Raw genomic sequence first — 13,365 nt, forward strand, 5'->3', positions numbered from 1 at the left:
ATGAGTTTATGATCTTGTGGTTTGTGGATCTAATTCCAATAAGTATTTCCAACAGTCCCTGCTTGGATTCGATTTTTGCTACCATTGTTAGAATCAATGCTATCAGATCTGAAACAGACTGACTGGTTAGACCAGTCCAACCAAGAACCGACCATGTGTGGTTGGATCGTATTGATTTTCATGATTTATAACAAATCAGACAAAACCAGGATCAAATTGGGAATCTGTGGTCTAGCCGAAAACCAATTTGACCTTAACATTTTACTTATTTTTCTAAAAAATAATTTTTGTATGAAATTAAAAATAAGCTTTTGAAGTTACACAGGAAATTAAACTAATAGTCTAAAGCTAAACAAACTACTGTAAAAGAAATAGAAACTTAAAAAAAAATACTAAACTAATAATCTCGAAAAAAAACAAACGAAACAAAATTCTAACAAAAAAAAATTCATTCGATAGAACAACAGAACCCTAAAAAAAAACTAAAGTTGCTAAACTAATATTATTTATTTATTTGTTCAATTGTTTATCATGTCATCCAATTCGATCCATTTGGTTGAACTAAATAACCATGATCTAATTATAAATTCGCTTTGATGGCCGGCTGGTTCTAATAACATTGGTTAAAATCTTTATAAGTTGAACAATATATAAATCCTATAACTTTGAAATTTTTCCTAGCCCTAGATTGGAGATATCCCTCCTCCCTATAAATTTTTTGGGTAAATAAAAAAAATCAATAGTTTAGTACTGAAAGTTATATATTATTTGCAATTAAATTTTTTTATTTGTCATTGAAAAAGTAAAAATTATCTCCTTTTAGAAAAAAAGTACAACCGAAAATTACTAACCAAATCTATACTATATATAATAGTGGAAGCAGAGAGAAATTAGGAAAAGTGTTTTAGAGGCATTTTTGATGAGTTGTCAACGTAGTAAAAAATCAAAATTAAAAAGATTTAATTAATTAAAAATAATAAATTTATACTTATAATATATTAAACAATTACTATTTCATTAATGAAAATAATAAAAAAAAAAGTAAAAGTTACATGATAGATGAAAAGACACAAAGCAAAGAAAATCTAAAAGTCACAAATAAATTTCTATATAAAACATGATAGATAGTATTCCACCATTATATTCATTGGTCATGATAGATAGTATTATATTTCTGAATGTAATTATTCGATTTTTCTTTCATATGTTGTAGTTATTTTTGTTCTCAATTGTGTTGTTGTTTTATTTTTATTAAACAATAGTTGTTATAGTTTCATCTTTCAGATCCATTTCTGTCGTTACCCAGATTCTATACTTCTCATTACATATCCATATTTTCATTTTTATTTGTCTTTTTTTCCAAACTGATATCTCCAATTGAAGAAATCCGATAGAAATAGAAGATGCATGGACAACTAAAATCGGAAAACACAAAAGTGTCAAAAATTACAAGAAATTCTTATGTTTCTCAAGGTAATTATTCGATTTTTTTCATATGTTTTAGTTATTTTTGTTCTCAATTATGTTGTTTTATTTTTTATTAAACAATAGATGTTATAGTTTCATCTTTCAGAAATGAAATTCCATTTCTGTTGTTACTTAAGTTCCATATCTATCACAACCTTATCCATATTTTTTTTATTTTTTTTTCTTTTTCAAAATGACTAAAATAAAGATTTTGTATATTTGCATTTTTTTTAGTATATTTTTTTTATTTTTATACATTTTGGTACAAATAGATATAAAGTTTCACACAATAGTTGTTCATTGAAGTTGGAGACATATTGAATAAAATATTAAAGAGGTGTTGAAATATTATACTTACAATAAAGTTTATTTCAATTATAAATTATGTTATATTATTATTATTATTATTAAGAAGTTATTTTTTCCCATTTCTCTAGACAAAGAGATTGTAAGCGTCTAATACACTTGATAAGATGTTTATTTTTGAAGAATTTGGATTATGCTACATACTAATTCAAAATGAAGGTAAATAAAAATAAATTTTGATGCTCAAAATCCTAAAAATGTATATTAATTATGGGATATTGAGAAAATTGTTTTTGCAATATTGGCTTATATAGTTTTTAACTATTATATTGTGCTTTGAACAAAATTATTGGTATTTCAAGAGTTTTTAACAGATGAAAATGAAACATGATCATAGAACAAGTTGTTGAAAAATATTAATTAAAAATATTATTATTGTTGGTCCTGTGTGATTAGTTCCAATGGGGGGTTAGGAACTAATATACTTTTTCTCGTTTTAATTATGCTGACTTAAGATAATGCTTTGAGTTTCTTAACTCAGTTTTGGTCAGTACGGCCGAGTGAGACGTAAGACAGCTTTAGTCAAGACTGACTAGAACTGTTTTACTTGTGAGTTGGGAATTGACACTTTGTGGTCAGCTTCCAACTCAGCACTTTGATTTACTCAGTGTCAGCTTAAACAATTTATGTACTGAGTAAATATAGCAAGCAACACATACAGATATATAATGAGAGAAAGGGTTAGAAATAACTCAGCAGACTTATCCTGGTTCGGCCTCTCCGCCTACGTCCAGTCCCCAGAATCCTTCCGGGCTTTTTCAATCCACTACTGAGCTCTTTAAAAGTAGAGCACAAACCGTTTACAAGGCAGTTGAATATGCAAGAGTACCGTCCTCTATTCGTCTACTCAACTCCACTAAGCGCTACAACCCAGCACTTAGATTTTCTCTACCACTGAGTACTTAAAACCGAGTACTCAGCACCATGCTCTCAATTTTACAATTGATAAAAATTTGTTCTTTTCTCAGACAAAGAACACTTTAGATGATTACAAAATCAATCTAGCTTTTACACAGAAATGGAAATTTGGTGTAAGATCTCTTTCTTGTTTTGATGTGCTTTGTATGTATATTGTTTTTTTCTTTGTAATTCGTCTTAGGATCTAAGAATGAACTTGTCCTTTTATAGTTGAAATCTGAAGACTAAATCATTTGAATCTGGATCTATCCGTTAGATTCAAACGGCTCTTCATGCGACATTGTTTTGGTCAGTTTCAGATTTGCAGGCCAATCCTATCGTTTGAATTTGGCAGGCGTCAGGCTTGTTTTCTTCTCGCAGGTTCGTCTTCTAGCGCTAGTTTCGTCTTTTAGCTAGAGGACAGTTGACCCATGCGTCTCGAAACTATATCCTTGCATGATTCCAAAGCTTTTGAATTGGCGCAGATCACTGTCGGATCTTGTCTTTTAGCAAACGGATCATTGGTGCTGTCCTGAAGAGCACTCAGCTTTACTTTGATAGCCGTTGTCTTTGATCGTTGCTATTTACGATACTGAGTTGCTTTTTACTCAGCTTCCATGGTCAGCTTCGTTGTGCAAGATATTGTTCCAAAGTAGACTTTTCTGAGTTAAGTTCTCCTCAGCTTCTGTGGTCAGCTTTATCTGCAAGTTTCAGTTCTGAAGAAGACTTTCCTTCTTTCATACTAAGTTATACTTTACTCAGCTCGTGCTATGTTATCATGCTGACTACGTTCTGCCTTACTTTGATTCCTGTTCTTATATGTATATATTTTTATTCTCAACATTAAACAAACGCATTAGTACAATTAAATCAAAGCACATAAATTTAATTGTCTTAATCATGGATTAACTTAAATAATTTTGTCAAATCAAAATCATGTGGAAAGGTGTTTCAACAAACTCCCCCATTTTGATGTTGGCAAAATATTTAATTATGGAACTCAGTTTTGAAATTCCCCATGATTGAGTTATCTTTCATTCTTCTGAAGTTACTCCCCCATAAGGGTTGCATCCATTGACTTAACTTAACTCTAAACCTTCTAAGATTTAATCGAGTAAAAGGTAAGATATGCCTATACTGACTTAGTTCAATTCTAGACCTTCCAAGATCTAATTCAGATGAACCTATGTCAGCTTTCAGAAGAGTTCAAAATTTGGAACATATTTTTACTTAGTTCGATACATGGTTTAGTTTTAGGTATCAGAGTTATGAAGGATTATATCAGAGCTTATTGAATCATGTATCAGAGCAAATGAAAGGATGTATCAAAGCTAATATGTACTGAGTATATTTTACTTATATGTCCCTTCTTAGTTTTGTTTGTTTGTTCACTTAAGACAGATCAACATATAGCACAACAAGTAAACATCGCATATAGATAAGTCAGTTGAATGAAAAGATGCTTAAAATAGATAGATTGTCAGCATACAAAATACGAAAGAACATGCCAGATAAACTACAAGTCAAGTACTAAAACTAGACAGTCTATTTCTTCCTGTTGACTTGAGCTTGGTGAGCAGGATTAACTTTGCCTTTTCCTTTGGCGGTTCTTTGTTGTTGACTGCCGGATGCTTCCCCCATTTGCTGAGTTCCATCAGCTTGTTCTTTCTCCCCCGTTTTGCCAGCATTGGGTTGAGGAGGAGAGAAGGTGTCGTTAAAAACAACACGAGTCAGTTTTGCTGAGTATGCTTGGAGTTGACTCGTACTCAGCTGAAGACTATCAAACACTGCCACGCCATCGTCTAGAGTGGAGGCAGGGATTCAAATAGAGGCACTGAGCATACTTAGAAGATACTCTTGTGATTTCCCAATCCATGTGACGGTGTCAGTCATCTTGGCATAAGCTTGATGATACATCTTGAGCAGAGCCGAATCGTAGAACTGACGTTGGGCATTTGTATAGCGGACATGTTTCAATATGGCTTGGGAGTATTGCATAATTTCATTAGTCTTCACCAGGTTAGCGTCCATTTCTTCTTTACTCATGTTGAGTAGGCGAATAACTTCACTAATTTGCTCAATGGAACACTGGGAGGAGGAGGAGATTAATTCACGAGCTTCGATCAGCTCAGAGTGTAGCTGGGTGAAATGTTGATTAACCTCAGCAGAGGTTGCATAAGTTGAGTTCACAGTTGAAAGGTTGTTGATTTGTCCTTGTAGGGAATTCATGTGGTTCACCATCATCAGTTGGAGTTCAGCCAGCTTCATTATTGAGTCTTGCTTGGGTTGGTGAGATTGAAGGGTTGTCATGACACTCAGCAAGTCTTTGAGACCTTTGATTTCTGCCAAAAGCTGAGTGACAGAGGAGATCTGTGTTGGTTCAACATGAGTAGACCCAGCAGCATCAGCATGAGCTTAGTTAAGATCCTGGAGTAGGGATTGAGCTGAGTCAATGATTCTGCGCCCAGACTCAGTTGCATTTAGGTAAGCATAAGTTGCATCAGGAGTTTGCTCAGCGGCCGGAATTTGAGTAGCACCAGATGGTGGAGGAGTATGGTGCTTTCCAGAACCAGATGGGCCAGCTTGGTCAACAGCTGGGCTTTTGCTTAGGTCAGCATCAGGAACTGACTGTTCATCATTCTGCGAAACAGGATTAGGAAGAGGTGGATCGACAGAGATATTGTCCTGCTCAACATTGGTCTGAAGTTGAATTGGTGCAAGAGGAGGCACTTCAGAGCCAACTTGAAAAGAATTTTCCTTTACTCGCTCATTGTCTTGAGCAGCTTGGACTTCGAGCTCTTGCTCGGCAGGAATTGGATCTTCAGGAGTCTTGGCTTGTTCCTCAGCTTGAGAAACAGTGGCTTGCTTTTCCTTGATTTGGTCCAAAGTTGGTTTAATGGCAGTGTTGAAGAACTGGAACTGGAGTGTGGTAAGGTCAGAAATTGGTTCCCTTAGTGGAGAATCGTCCAGAAGATCAATGACTGGAGATTTTTTAGCCTTTCGTTTGAGGCGTTTGCTTGTGCTGACTTTTGGAGGAGAAGGATCAGCAGGAATGGAGTCAAGTGACTCAGAAGAGGAGTTCAGTCCAAGGTCAGTATTGAGACCTTCCACAACCTTGTCCTACACAAGCTGCTCAGCTTGAGTCTCAGTCTGCTCAGTATCAACTGTTTGGTTTTCCTCAGTAGCAACATCCTTACTTATCTCAGCATCATCTGTCATTTCAACATCAAACTGACCTTCATCATTACCCAGTTCTTCTTCTTGGTCTGCAGGAGGTTTCTCAAGATCGATATCTTGACTTCTCACAAAGTGTGAGTCTTCAGAGACAACACAGTCAAGAGGAAGTGCATCAATTATGTTAAGACCAGAGGATTTCTTCTTCTTCTTTCTCAGGGGCTCCTCAGGAGTATCCTCACTTACTTCCTCATGCTCTGCTGGCCTTTTCAGATTTTCTGCTGACTTAGGTTCCTTCTGACCTTGCTCAGTGTCAATTTTCTTCCTGCGTGATACAAACCGGATTTTCTTTGGAGCTGAGTTAATATCTTTGGAAGAGGTTTGGTCAGTTTTCCTCTTTTTGTCTTCCTTAGCGCGGTCAGTGCGAGCTTGGTTTATTTTCTTTCCCTTTCTGGTCAGCATGCCCTTTGTCCCTTCAACCACATTATCTCCTTCCTCTGTTACAGCCCCCTTTCCTTTCTTGGGTTTAATGGGTTGGTCATAGGCCAAATCGAACAATGCGGCCGCAGTAATTTCTGTACCCCACACATTTATTTCTTCAACTAAGTTCACCATGTAGTCTTTAAGTATCTTGGTGAGTAGTGAACCTAACCTGAGTGTGCCAGTACTTCGTTGGAAAGCACCGATGAGGAACACATGCATATTGAGTGGCTGGTAGGTCAGCATATGCCAGATGAAGCACTGCTCAAAATTAGACGCTGAGGATGTGGAATTGACCTTGGGAAATATGAAGTTCGTCAGAATGTAATGGGCCATCTTCTGATTTTGACCTATGGAGGTGCTAGCGATTTCTCCTACGTGACCAACGAGTTTACAGAACTCCGAAGAGTATTTGATTTTACCGTGATCGTTTGTGGTTCTGAGTTCAGCTCCTTCATTCTTCAGTTTGAGCAAAGTGGTAAGATAGGGAGGATTGACGAAGATTTCTTTGCCCCTAACCTTTGTGACCATGTAGTCAGTGTCATCATCATCAGCTCGTAAGTTGGTGTAGAATTCCCTTACTTAGGATAAGTGGCTTCATGGAGGGAAAATAGCCCGGTCCATCCATTCTTAGAGATCCATTCGCAAAAGGGTTTTTCAGCTTCTACAAAACCCTTAGAGAACCAGCGGAAATGGTCGATCTTGTATCCCCTCACACTATTGTAGACCGGAGAATAGTTTCTTTCCTGTGGTATCTTGCCCTTCTCCATTTTCTGTTTCTTAGATGGTGTTGCTTGGTCAGCTTGGGGTTTCTTACTCGGAGTAATGACCTTAGGTTGGTCATGCTGACCATGTTCTTGAGACTCAGTTGAGGTCTTCTCACGTTCCTGCTCAGTGTACGATGAGGGATTTTCATCGGAGCGGTTGTCATCGTAACCGGCACCGGAGATGTTCTGAGAGTCCGACATGATTTTCTCAGGGATTTTCGAGAGGTTTTGAGATTTAGAGAGAGAGAGATGGAAATCAATTTGCCAAAGATTTCGAATGTAAAGAGCAGTTAGTGGGAAATCATCCACTATTTATAGGGGTGTCGAGTTGATCCGATATGTTGAAGTAGCTGTTTTACCTCAAGATGATCAAACGACAATTATCTGGCATTTATGACACAATCGGTGCATGTGTTTTCTAATAATTGCGCTTACGTCATCCTAGGTGGCTATTAATGCGCGTGCTAGCATTTATTGTGCATAAGAGTTTTACTCAGTTTCGAGAAGCCTAATCGTTTGAGATTCTAGGAAGTCAGTTTTACGTAGAAGGAATGTTCGCGTGCTTAATAACTCAGCTTATATTAATCACTCAGTATGTATGTCTACTCAGCATGGGGTGATATAGTTCATATTTAGCTCAGCATGCAATAGTTACTCATTTAGCACAACTCACTCAGCATGGTAATCACTCAACATTCAATTTAAACATATAATTTTAGTGAAGAGGATTAGACATACCTATAACTTCCCTTAGTATGTTGAATTGCTCACGAGCCAAAGGCTTTGTGAAGATATCCGCAAGCTGTTCATCTGTAGGAATGTAGGTCAGCTTGATCTCACCCTTGAGTACATGATCCCTTATGAAGTGATGCCTTATGCTGACATGCTTCATCCTGCTGTGTTGGATTGGATTTTTGGATAAGTCAATGGCACTCTTGTTGTCACATTTGACTTCTATTGTTTCTGTTTTTACACCATAATCCTCAAGCTGTTGCTTTATCCATAGGACCTGGGCCACACAGCTTCCAGCAGCAATGTACTCAGCTTCAGTTGTAGACAGGGCAACTGATGGCTGCTTCTTGCTGAACCAAGATACTAGACAACTTCCAATAAAGTGACATCCTCCAGAAGTACTCTTACGTTCTAGCTTATCCCGTCCATAGTCAGCATCAGTGTATCCAATGAGTGTGAAGTCATTTGAGGTTGGATACCACAATCCTGCATTAACTGAGCTCTGCAAATATCTAAAAATTCTTCTCACAGCTATAAGGTGTGATTCTCTGGGGTCAGCTTGATATCTAGCTCAATAGCATACTAAGTACTGAATATCAGGTCTACTAGTAGTAAGATAAAGTAGAGAGCCAATCATACCTCGATATAACTTGCTATCTACTGACTTACCTTTCTCATCCGTGCACAGGACAGTGTCAGTACCCATTAGGGTTGATATGGGCTTACAATCTTCCATATCGAATTTCTTTAACATTTCTTTGGCGTACTTAGACTGACTAATGAAGATGTCGTTCTTCCCTTGCTTAATTTGAAGTCTAAGGAAGAAGTTGAGTTCGCCCATCATAGACATATCGAACTCAGTTTGCATCTGTTTACTAAATTCTTTGCACATAGATTCATCAGTGGCACCAAAGATTATATCATCTACGTAAATTTGTGCCAGCAGGGTATTTTTACCCATTTTCTTAATGAACAAGGTTGTGTCAGCTTTACCTCTGACCTAGTTCCTGGTCAGCAGGAAATTGGTCAACCTCTCATACCAAGCACGTGGTGTTTGTTTCAGGCCGTATAGGGCCTTCTTGAGTTTATAAACGTGGTTTGGAAGTTTTGGATCTTCAAACCCAGGAGGCTGACTAACATATACCTCTTCATTTATAAAGCCATTAAGAAATGCACTTTTAACATCCATTTGATATAGCTTGAAATTCATGAAACTAGCATATGCACATAATATACGTATAGCCTCTAACCTAGCTACGGGTGCAAAGGTCTCAACATAGTCAATGCCCTCTTGCTGACTATAGCCTTGGGCTACAAGTCGGGCTTTGTTCCTGACTACATTGCCTTGCTCATTTAGTTTATTTCTAAAGACCCACTTAGTTCCTATGGTCTTTTGATTCCTAGGATTTGGTACTAAATCCCATACCTCGTTTCTTTTGAACTGATCAAGCTCCTCTTGCATAGCATTGATCCAATGTTCGTCGTGCTTAGCTTCTGAGAAGTTCTTTGGTTCATGCACTGAGACAAATGCAACATTGCTGAGATATTTTCTAAGCTGATCTCTCGTCATCAGCTTGTTTTCAGCAGCATCAAGAAGGGACTTCTCCGAATGTCCTCTTGGAATTTTGATTTCTTTGGGCAATGTTGAGTTGTTTGGAATAGGTGTTTCTACAATATCTGCAGGAGTAGATTGGTCAGCAAAGGTAATTTCGGTTTCGTGTTTACCTTTGGTTAATCCTTGTACGGATGACTCAGTGGCTCCATTTTGGTCAGTGGAAGCCGAGCTTGGGTCATCTTCGGCGGACTGAGTTGTCTTTCCTGTAGGGTCAGTTTCGTCGAAATCAATATGTATAGACTCTTCTACAACCTGAGTTCGCTTATTGTACACCCTATATGCTTTACTGTTAGTTGAGTACCCGAGAAAGATCGCTTCGTCAGCTTTAGATCGAATTTAGCAAGGTTTTCTTTTGTATTGAGTATAAAGCATTTACATCCAAAGGCACAAAAGTAGCCAATGTTGGGCTTTCGTCCTTTCCAAAGTTCATAGGCGGTTTAAGAGTAGGTCTAACTAAAGCCCTATTAAGTATATAGCATGCTGTGTGGACAGCTTCACCCCAAAAATACTTTGGAAGCCTATTTTCGCTCAGCATTGTCCTAGCAATTTCAACTATTGTTTTATTCTTCCTTTCAACAACCCCATTTTGTTGAGGCGTTCTAGGTGCAGAAAAATTATGGTCAATGCCACTGACTTCACAGAATTCATCAAACTGTTGGTTTTTTAATTCTCCGCCATTGTCACTCCTTATATGAGCTACTCTTAGGTCTTTGTCATTTTCAAGCTTTTTAATCAATGTTGTGAACATCTCAAACGTTTCATACTTGCTACTCAGCAAGATGATCCAAGTATACTGAGAGAAATCGTCTACAATGACTAAAAAAAATTTCTTACCTCCCAAGCTGAGTGGCTGGACAGGTCCGAAAAGATCCAAATGTAGTAATTCCAATGGTCGCTTGGTTGAGACAATGTTTTTACTTTGAAAAGACTTTTTCGTTTGTTTACTTTGCTGACAAGCATTACATAATTGATCTTTTTCAAATTTAAGTTTGGGCAATCCCTCAACTAATTGCTTTCTTGCTAATTTGGCAAGGAGGTCCATGCTTACATGACCAAGTCTCCTATGCCATAGCCAGGAGTTATCCTCCTTTGACACTAAGCATATATTTTTAGAAAACTGTTTTTCTAAACTCAACATGTATACATTGTCAACACGAGGGGCTGTTAGAATTAAATCGTTTGTTTTTCCCTCGAGTATCCGACACTGAGTGGCATCAAATACAACCTTTCTACCACTGTCACACAGCTGAGCTATGCTCAATAGTTATATTTGGGACCTTTAACTAGGGAGACTGACTCAATAGTAGGGTTACCTCCGATAGTATCTGATCCAACTATCTTACCCTTTTTATTGTCTCCAAAGCTTACATTACCACCTCGTTTAAGCTCAAGTGTGATGAACTGAGTTTCATCACCAGTCATATGCCTCGAGCATGCGCTGTCAATATACTAGAGCTTTGACTTCTCCATGCACCTCAGGCTCACCTGCATTTTGAATCATTCATCTTTAGGTACCCAATTCTTTTTGGGTCCTCGTTGGTTAACATAGACAGGTGCTACATCATGTTTTAGTTTGTGACGGCATATATTTATGTTGTGGCCTTGTTTACCACAGAAGTCACAATGAGTTACCATTTTAGGGTGACTTTGTCTTTGGTCAGCACCATTGTGCTGAGCATGCCAACATACCTTAGTGGTATGACCTTTCTTTCCGCAGAAGTCACATTGGACAATCCGCCGATTATACCAACACACATCTATTGTGTGTCCTCTTTTCCCACAACAGTCACACTGAGTGGACCATTTATGCTGAGTGTACTGCTTATGCTGACCAGTACCTTGAAACTCAACATTGGGATAGAACCCTTTCCTTGCCGATTTACTCAGCTGGTTTTGTATAGTTGTGATGTCCTTCCTAAGCTTCTTTGACTCAGTTTGGACTTCCTAGACAAAACCATGCATGATTTTCAGATTTTCATCTTGCCTGGTGTTGTCTTGGAGAAGATGTCGGAGATCACTTAGTTTGATCTCCTCGATCTCATCACATCGCCTGCTGAGTGCCTTTATTTTCTTGTTACACTTTTTAGTCAGCGTATATAGATCACTCAGGGCATTAACCATTTCATTTCTAAGCAAGAGTAGATATGTTACCTCATTGGAATGATCCTCTTGGTCAAAACCGTCAGAGAGGTCAGCTTGCTCAGATTGACTTTGGTCAGCAGCATCGTCGGCCATGAAGCATATGTTTGCTGTCTCATTTGTATCAGCTTCTGATGAGGTTGACTCATCACTGTCACTCCATATGGCCACCATTGCCTTTTTGCTTCCCTTCTTTTCTTTCTTTAAGTTAGGGCAGCTTGACTTAATGTGCCCAGTTTGATGGCACTCAAAGCACGTGACAGGCTTGGAGCTGTCCTTTTTGTATTTGTCACTGGACTCAGCTTTGTACCTATCGCCTCTTTTGTATGGCCTCTTGCTGTTCTTATCATTCTTTCTGAATAGCTTCTTCATCTTTCTTATGAACATGGCCATCTCCTCATCATCCGATGAGTCAGCTTCGGTTGAGTCAGCTTTCATGACAAGTGATTTTTGCTTCTTGTCCTCTGACTTTTCTTTAGCTTCAAAATTTTTCATAGAGATCTCATGAGTCAGCAGAGATCCGATCAGCTCGTCGTATTTGTATGTGGTCAAGTCCTGAGCTTCTTCCACAGCTATTTTCTTAGCTTGCCAGCTCTTGGGTAGACTTCTCAAGATTTTCTTCACCTGTTCATCTTCTGTGAAGATCTTTCCAAGTCCCTTAAGCTCATTTATAATATTGGTGAACCTTGAGTTCATCTCCGAGATGTCTTCATTTTCATTCATCTCGAACAGCTCGTACAGTCTCATATGTTGGTTCACTTTGGACTCTTTGACCTTGCTTGTGCCTTCATAGGTCACCTCGAGTTTTTTTCATATCTCCTGTGCTGACTCACAACCTGAAATTTTGTTGTACTCTGCAGCATCTAGCGCACAGTGAAGCATATTGATAGCCGAAGCATTATTTTGTAATTTTTTAAGGTCATCTTCTGACCACTCAGTTTCACTCTTGACAATCTTTTCATTGTCAACAGTTTTGTAAGGCACATATGGGCCTTGAACTATTGCAAGCCACGCACTCATGTTTGTACCTTGAATAAAGTTCTTCATCCTGTTTTTCCAAAATGTATAATTTGATCCGAAAAACAAGGGTGGCCGACTAATTGATAACCCCTCAGGGAGTATCTGTGTTGTTTGATTTCCTGGAAGGAAACGAGTGTTGTTCTCAGCCATTTATCGGGATCAGCTCAAGATAGTTTTATCTTTGAGTAGTGAGCTACTGTGCTCTGATACCACTTGCTGGTCAGCACGACCGAGTGAGACGTAAGACAGCTTTAGTCAAGACTGACTAGAACTATTTTACTTATGAGTTGGGAATTGACACTTTGTGGTCAGCTTCCAACTCAGCACTTTGATTTACTAAGTGTCAGCTTAAACAATTTATGTACTGAGTAAATATAGCAAGCAACACATATAGATATATAATGAGAGAAAGGGTTAGAAATAACTCAGCAGACTTATCCTGGTTCGGCCTCTCCGCCTACGTCCAGTCCCCAGAATCCTTCTGGGCTTTTTCAATCCACTACTGAGCTCTTTAAAGGTAGAGCACAAACCGTTTACAAGGCAGTTGAATATGCAAGAGTACCGTCCTCTATTCGTCTACTCAACTCTACTAAGCGCTACAACCCAGCACTTAGATTTTCTCTACCACTGAGTACTTAAAACTGAGTACTCAGCACCACGCTCTCAATTTTACAATTGATAAAAATTTGTTCTTTTCTCAGACAAAGA

The sequence above is a fragment of the Euphorbia lathyris genome, chromosome 2, assembly GCF_963576675.1.
Source record: "Euphorbia lathyris chromosome 2, ddEupLath1.1, whole genome shotgun sequence".
Taxonomy (NCBI): Eukaryota; Viridiplantae; Streptophyta; class Magnoliopsida; order Malpighiales; family Euphorbiaceae; genus Euphorbia; species Euphorbia lathyris.